Below are 8246 nucleotides of genomic sequence, written 5' to 3' on the forward strand. Positions count from 1 at the left end.
TTCAGAGAATCAACACATTTATTGTGGGAAGATTATGGGGAATCAGCACACGGATTCTGGTGATTTACAGCCTCCATACCCAGAGAACTAGGGGATCTTTGGGACCAGGGTGGGTGAGGAAATTCTAGGCAGCAGCTGAATCATCAACACGAACATCTACATAGGTGATGGCCTGGAGTGTGGAGGACATTCCAGAGAGGAGACCAGCAAGCAGGACCTGATTCTGTGTGAGATAATCAAGATATTAGTGAACTTCATCCCCTTGCTAAGGAGGCAGTAAGCCTGAGCAGAGCACCTTTTCATGCTCTCCAGTGTACATCACACTGGTACTGCTGTTCACTATCCATGGTCCTGAACCATGTTCTTCCCTGTACATCCATCCACCGCCTATCCCTGGATAACAATTTCTGGACTCCCTCTCATCAACTAAGATGGATCTTCCGCCTCATCTTGAACTACTTCATAACACAGGGATGCAAAATATTGCCAGATGCCCTGGTTGATCAAAATACATATTTCTTACTTTAATATTGGCAACTCATTTACATTTATAAAACACTTTCTAGGCTGAACCACACATTTCGTGGGAATTCTGTGATCGATGGCAGCATAGATGTATTAATGGGAATAAAATGGGAAGCTCTAGGTCTTTCAAGATTTTGCAAATAACAGTAAATTAGCTTTGTTAGAGCTGTGCTACCCAATATGGCAACCCCTAGCTACTTGTGAATACTGAGCACTTGAAATGCAGCTAGTCCAAACTAAAATGTGCTGTATGTATAAAATACACACCAGAAACCAAAGACTTAGTACAAAAAAATAGGCTGTAAAATATTTCATTAATAATGTTTATATTGATTACATGTTGACATGATATTTTGGATATATTGGGTAAGTAAAATATATTACTCAAAATAATCTGCATTTTTTTCCTTTAAAATTGTCATACTAGAAAACTGAAAATCACATGTGTGTTTCATGTGATATGTGTATTGGATAGCATTGATTTAGAGTATTACATAACTCATCAACCCAAGGATATAGATTCAATTACGATGTTGGCCACTCAAATTTTTTTATGTTCTCTGTCATGGACTGTACCTTCCTGGTGGCTCAGTCCAGCACATGTAACCTTGTCTTCAGAAATCCTGTGTACAGTTCACTGCAAACTTATCCCTACCCCTCAGAGGAGGATGCCTCCGTCTCCCATGAAGCCGATAGAGCACTATGTCCTTTCCTACTCTTGTTTATTTGCTTGCACCTCATCCTCCGCTTTTAATGCATTCGATGACAAAGAAACTCTTAATCATTCTTCAACATCCAGTTTAAATCCCGCCTCTTCTTTGAAGCCCTCCTGGAAGTCCCCTGTCAGGGCTGCTGAGTCCTGCCTCTACTGCCACAGAACCTCAACCAGAGCACCTCCATGCATATGAGGTCAGACAATTAAATTCGTGAACTTGTTGCAACGCTGTTGCGAACCTTTTTCGATACCAGAGGGATTATTCATTACAAATTTGTACCAACTGGACAAACAGTTCACCATGTTTACTCTTTGGAAATGCTGAAAAGGCTGCATGAAAATGTTAGATGACCTGAACTTTTCACCAACAATTCATGGCTCTTGCATCACGACAATGCATCAGCTCACACGGCACTGTCTGTGAGGGAGTTTTTAGCCAGTTGACAAATAACTGTGTCGGAACACCCTCCCTATTCACCTGATCTGGCCCAGTGACTTCTTTCTTTACCCGAAGATAAAGGAAATATTGGAAGGAAGCCATTTTGATGCATTCAGGACATCAAAGGTAATACGAGGACCACTCTGATGGCCATTCCAGAAAAAGAGTTCCAAAATTGCTTTGAAGGATGGACTAGGCACTGGCTTCGGTGCATAGCTTCCCAAAGGGCATACTTCGAAGGTGACCATAGTGATATTCAGCAATGAGGCATGTAGCACTCTTTCTAGGATGAGTTCACGAACTTAATTGTCTGACCTCATATAAAATTACCTATTTATTTGTCCTATCACTTACTAGGCTGGGGGCTCTTGTGGTCAGGGGCCAGGTGTGATTCATCTTTATAATTGTGGCAACTGGGATAAAACAGGGAATGAGATAAAGGCCTTGCCTTCCTGACGTCTGCACTCTAGTAACAGAGACAAAAGAAACAAGGGCGTCAGGTAGTAATGAATGCTGTGAAGACAAATAAAGCAGGGAAGAGCATGGCGGATGTGCCTTTTTGGAGAGACCTGAGATGGTCACACTTGAGCAGAGTATTCAGAAAAGAATAGTTGCAAAGAAATGCCTGAAAAATGAATAATAGCATCTCCTTTTACAGAATCCCCTGTCCTTTTCTTCACCAGATATCACCCTTGTAAATGTACTTCTTACAATTGAGCCCCTTCCACACTCTAACCACATTGCTCTCCTTTCTTTGCTTTGAAAAGGAGAGCTCATCCCTGCCTCAGGACTTTTGCACATGCTCATTCTCCTGCTTGTGATTTTCTTTCCTTGGGTCTTGGCACAACTTCTGCCTTATCATTCAGGACTCAGCTGAAATGTCTTTTCTTCAAAGAGCCTCTGCCTGCTTATACCCTCTTAATTTGATGCCTCCCTCCCTGCGCCACCCCAGTTACTCTCTCTCTCAGATCCTCCTATTTTGTTATTTTTATAACACCCACCACCTTATGGAATTTAGTTGACTGTGGGCTTAGTTCCTGGCTCATTGTAAAGCAGAGTTTTTGTGTTGCTCATGGCTGTCTCCCGAGAACCTAGCACATTGTAGATGCTTCACTGAAATTTAAATGAGTGAATGAATGAGTGACACATTTATAATGATCCTAAAGGCTAAGTGCCATCACTAAGGAACGGAAATATGCTCTGGTCTCTCACCGGTTTGGTACTGATGTGGCTCCTTCACCTTGAGGATATTTAGGCGGTGGCTTTGATTGTGCCTGGCATTAGTAGGTCATCTAGAATGCAAAAACAGATCCCTTAGACCATGGTAATGAAGGAGGATCAGAGAGACCAAAGGAGTTTTCCCTGCTCCAATTGAGGGGGGTGGGGAACGAGCTAAAGGTTTGGAGAAAAGAGGCTGGCCTGAAGGCTCTGCGTTGTCATTGGCTGTCTCCGATCACTTCAGTGATCGTTCTGGGTCCTGGCTTCTTCACCCTTAAATTGGGAACAACTACTCCCTCCCAAGCCAATCACTTAAGAGCTATACGTTGAAATGAGACAGTGAGGAAGTTGCATTATAACAGCCAGAGACCCCTTGCCATGCCAACTCTCCAAAGTGGTGGTGCAACACTGGCAGAGAAAAGGTGTTGGTCAAGCTACCCAACTCCCATTTTCTTTGAGTGAGGCTGGGAACCGAGCTTTGGGAGCTTCAAGACTCAGCCAGATGAACTGCCTCAAGCTTCCCATATCATAAGTAGTGAGTTCCCTGTCAATGGAGGTGTGTGAGCAGAAAATTGCTCGCTGGGAGAATCATTTAAAGGAATTTTAGAAACTCTAGCATCTAGCATTTGATAGAACTAGTGAAAATTCAGTAAATGAAAGAAGAGTCTCTTCAACCCAGAAATTCTATTGGTTTTCAGATTCCTGCTGGGGGCCTGAGTGGCCAAGATTCAATCTTGCATTCATTGCTTTGGGTTCTGGCAGACTTGGAAACTTTGGGTGCTTGGTGGTAGAGAATAGTGAAGGAGACAGTTTTTGTCTGGGCCAAAACCAAGACAATTTTGTGCTCCTACTGGAACATTATACAATTTTGGAGGAGGGTAAAGAAGGTATTGGGCAGTTTTCTACCACAGAGAAGCTTCCATTTGTATCTCAGCTTCTCTAGGCTTTGAGGACCAGAATAGAATTGAAACTGGCAGGTACTTAGTTTAGTGGTGGAGCTTTAATGGCTAGTGTAGACAGTGTTTAACCCTGGGCTTGGTGCACAGGACCCCATCAGTAAACGGGAGCTGAGTTTATTAGGATTGTTATTGTTAGGGACCATTCTTCCTCAGCAGGGAGGGAAGGGATTTTTGGTCTGGGAGAAGTGATGCAATCAAAGGATGAAGGAGGAGTCTGAACTTTCTCCCAGAGTTCCTGTCCCTTCCCACCTCCAGCACTTACTAATCAGTGCATTCGTCATTCGTGGATCCAGGTCTTGGAGAAATGAATTAAAGAGTTGACATAGCTGAAAGACAAAAAAAAATAAAAATAAAAAAAATAAAAATAAAAAAGCAAGAGTCAAGAGGAGGACTCTCCCAATGAAGCCTGGATGGGGTGATTAAGGCAGGTTCTCCTAAGCCAATCCATTCTAGAGAACAACCAGGTGGAGGGGTTTTGGAGTCAGACTGCCCTGGGGTCACATGTCAGCTGAGCCATTGCCAGCAATGTGACTTGGGTAAATCACTGACCCTCCCTGGAACTTTTTCTTAAATCTGGGGGGGAAAAAAATAACATTGGAAAATGGAGATACTATTGTTACCTGGAGTATGAGATTGTTTGGAGGATAAGAAAATTCATGTAAGATACTTAGCACAGTGCCTGTGTGCTTAATGAGTGTTAGCTGTTAATTTTATGATACTTATACTTATTTTATAGATAAAGAAACTGAGTCTTGGAGAGGCTCACTAACTCAGCACCGATCTCACAAATGCTGATTTTCACTTGAAGAATTAAATAATGTCTGTGAAGCACTTCACCAGTATATGGTTACAAATGGGAGCTTAATAAATACCATTTCCTCACTTCCTAACTTGCCTCCTTGAAAGATTTCCTTCCGGTTTAGTTAAGAAGATCCAACTCACCAAGCTCTGACTTAAGACTCAAAAAAGTGAAGTAATCTGGGTTTGTATACTTACAAAATCTCCCAACTTATTGGCTACCACGAATTTCAATTTTCTCTGCATGTTTGCCGTAATAAATTTTGTGGCCGGGACTCTAAATGAAAAATGAAAAAGGTTTGTCGAATAAACTAATTTGTCCCAAACTCCCCTTTCTTCACATCACTTTTTTGCTCAATTGACCCCAAATTTCTTAGAGTTTACTCTGTTTCCACAATGCTCTATGACCCAGCCTTGCCCTTCTGCTCTGATCTACCTCTTACAGCTCCTTAAAATTAATCCTTCCATTTAAATCACCTTGTTCCCTCTCAGTCCCCATTCTGTGCCTATTTTGTTTCTCTTTCCTGGAATGACTTCTTTGGTTTCTACCACCCTTTGAGGTCCAACCAACTGGCTTCCTCCAGAAATCCCTCCCTGACTGTTCTAGCCAACTCTGATTTCTCTCTTTCATACACTTTTCCGTTTCTCTGATTACCTAACGCTCCAATAGAACTTATCTCCTCAGCCAGATGGTCATGTCTTCTTGGAAATAATAGCATAATGTCACTCTTCAGTTGGGGGAGATGAGAAAGAATCAGGAAATAGCAGTGTAAAGGTGTCTTTGTGTTCCTGACTCAGTCCCCAATCCTTATAGATGGGGGTTAATCTGTCTAATTCCCAGGCAAAGTGTTTTTATTCTATAAAAAGGTTTCATATAAATCAGTTGATCTACCACTTCCGGCCTGAGGTCCCAGATTTCCCACAAAGGAAGGACTTGTTTTCTTCAACATATCAGAAGACATGGGAGCCATATCCACAGAGTTTTCCCAGGGGCAGATGACTAAGTCAAGGACGCCTCATCTGGCCTGGTTCTCACTTATGTTTGAACATGATAGCAGGACATAATCAGACCTGTAAGGGCTCAGAAAAAATTCCACACCCCGATCTTTCTTGAAATGGTGAGCAATTGAGAACTGAATCAAAATAAATAATTCATGAATAAAAAAGACAGGTATAAAATAGATTGGTGAGGACCATTGGATTCAGTTAATCATAGATGTCAGCCGAAAGTTTTTAAAAAAAAACTTACAAAAGAAGATTGTAAAAAAAAAAGATTATAAATTTGGAAGAAAACACTAACAAAAGGGCAAAACAGTTAACAAAAGGGCAAACTTCTGAAGAGGAAATGTCACAGGCTAATAAAGAAATGATGACATCCTTGTTCTACTGGGAATAAGAAAGAAAGAGAAAAGGAGAGAGAGTGAGACAGAGAGAGAGAGAGAGAGAGCGAGAGAGAGACAGAGAGAGAGAAAAGAATGGCATCTGTGGAATTTTCTACCTACGGAAGAGAAAAGTTGTGAAAATGAGAATAAATGGTAATGGTTGGGTATGGGATGAAACTGACCAATGCCTGCTAGCATCATGTCACGTAGCTCAGTTCTATTGGCGAACTGTTTGGTAAGTGATTTGGAATGCCTAAAATAATCACATGCCTTAAAATTTAAAAGTTGTAAAACTGTTTATACTTTTTCAATAATTTTAGGAATCTACAATAAGGAAATAATTCGATTTTGGGAAAAACTTCCGATACCAAAAGGTTTAAGAGTATTTATAATAGCAAAAATCTCAGAAATAACCTAAATGTCAACCAATAATCAAGTGATCTTGCTTTCTTTGTACTCAATACCATTCATGAATCTCTTTTCATGTCAATGAAGTTATTATTTTTATAATACACAAAATTTTAAGTTAACACAAAGTTCTATTTATAAGATACACATCCAGTATACACAGAAGGCTAATTTTAGAATGTATTGTTTTGCTGGTGACATTTTCAGGTGAAGCCACATTGTGGGCTTCATCGTAAGCAGCTGGACCCAGAGAGAGGAAGATGGAGAACTCACAAACTGTCAGATTGGATCCGTAGAGATTCAGGTATGAAACTGCAATGTGTAAAGATAAGTTGGTAGCTGCCATCTGCATTCTTTTCCAAAGAAAGCTCACTTTTCGTATCCATCTCCATTTGAAATTCCAGGGGATTAAAACCTGGGAGGCTGTGGGAGGGAAGAGTTAAGGCTGGTGGGAAAGAACCCCAGAGCTTACTACACTCCCATTTGCTTCTAGAATGCGCGTTCACCATGTTTGCATAAGACCCTCAAAATTACCCTTAAAATCATTTCCTCATTTTTCAAAAGAGGTGATTCAAGATTACAGAATGGGAATGGCTTCTTCCAAGTCGTGCCTCCAACTAGTGGCTAAGCCAGATAGGTCTGCATTCAGGGTATATGACTGATACCCACTACCTCTGGCTCAGGGGATAGTTGATTCTAAGTGTGGCAGCTAATCAAAACTGAGATACTGTGACCTTGGAAAGTACTCTTCTAGAGGTCTCAATCTCCACTGCCTTTAGGGCCAGGCCTGAGATGGAAATGAATGAAGTAGATCTGGGGTTAGAGTCATAGGGAGAGGTGAAGGCTGTGATGTACTGAAGAATGCCTGCCCTCTCTGAAAATACATCATGCAGAACAAACACATCTCCAGGAGTGGGCAATCTCTAGGAGTCTCTAGGCAATGGTGCCAAGGAGAGTTGGAGTCTACAGTAGATTCTGTGTTCTTGTCTTAAGTTATATTCAATCAGAGCTGAGTGGGCTCATTAAATCCAAATAAATGAAAGTGAGGGCTCTCTAGATAAAGCAGGGAAAGAACCCCACCACCACCACCACTTTCCCTAGAGGTTGGAAGCATTCAAGTATTCTGCAGGCTCCTGATTCTACACATAGGGTAACCCAGGCCCAGAGAGGGTTGGCACTTTATTCCAGCCTCACATGAGTCTTGCTGAAATTGTGTTGGATACCTTTTAGTTATGGCTGCTTCCCACATCTCCTCATACCTGTGCAAAAGTGGATAGAACTGTGCATAGAACTGCAGCTGTTACTTACTTCAGAGCGATGTGAAATCTGAATGGTAAATATATCTGAACCTTCTTCTCATCAGGGTAGTTCTTAAGGGAGAATTGAAGGACTTGAAGGTCTTTCACCTGTATGCTGGGCAAAGAAACAGAACATCAGGGAAAGATTGTGGCCCCAGCTGCAGGTGGACCCTGCTTTGTGCAAAGACAGGTCCCCTGCAGAGCAGAAGCTGAATGTACGCAAAGATGGTTACTCACTCATTAATCATATAATCTATTGCACAGCTACTATGTGTCATAAGCTCTGGGAATACAGCTCTGAGCAAAAAGAAGCTCTTGCCTTAATGCATCTCAGAATGATCATGTCCAACCCTTTGGCCAGCACTAAGCAGACTGGAATAAATGAGTGAATAAATAATAAGTAAAAGACTTAAAGACATAGATAGCACATGCTTGGAAAGTGTGCATATGTGTAAAATGATAAATCCAGTAAATGAATACATATAGAATGTGTCAGGTGATAGA

The 8246-nt window shown here is 41.5% G+C and overlaps 2 long non-coding RNA genes across 2 annotated transcripts; both read right to left on the minus strand.

Moving 5' to 3' along the window:
* On the minus strand, positions 1-2965 carry LOC141568170 (uncharacterized). The gene is made up of 2 exons (XR_012491210.1): positions 2892-2965; positions 1-223 (listed from the first exon to the last, which is right to left on the minus strand). It is a non-coding gene; the product is annotated as an uncharacterized LOC141568170 (long non-coding RNA).
* Positions 2966-4126: 1161 nt separating this feature from the next.
* Positions 4127-6847, minus strand: LOC141568201 (uncharacterized). Its single transcript, XR_012491248.1, has 3 exons — positions 6718-6847; positions 4853-4931; positions 4127-4182 (listed from the first exon to the last, which is right to left on the minus strand). It is a non-coding gene; the product is annotated as an uncharacterized LOC141568201 (long non-coding RNA).
* Between the last annotated feature and the right edge of the window lie 1399 nt (positions 6848-8246).

The sequence above is a fragment of the Rhinolophus sinicus genome, linkage group LG13 (assembly GCF_036562045.2).
Source record: "Rhinolophus sinicus isolate RSC01 linkage group LG13, ASM3656204v1, whole genome shotgun sequence".
In the NCBI taxonomy this organism is placed as follows: Eukaryota; Metazoa; Chordata; class Mammalia; order Chiroptera; family Rhinolophidae; genus Rhinolophus; species Rhinolophus sinicus.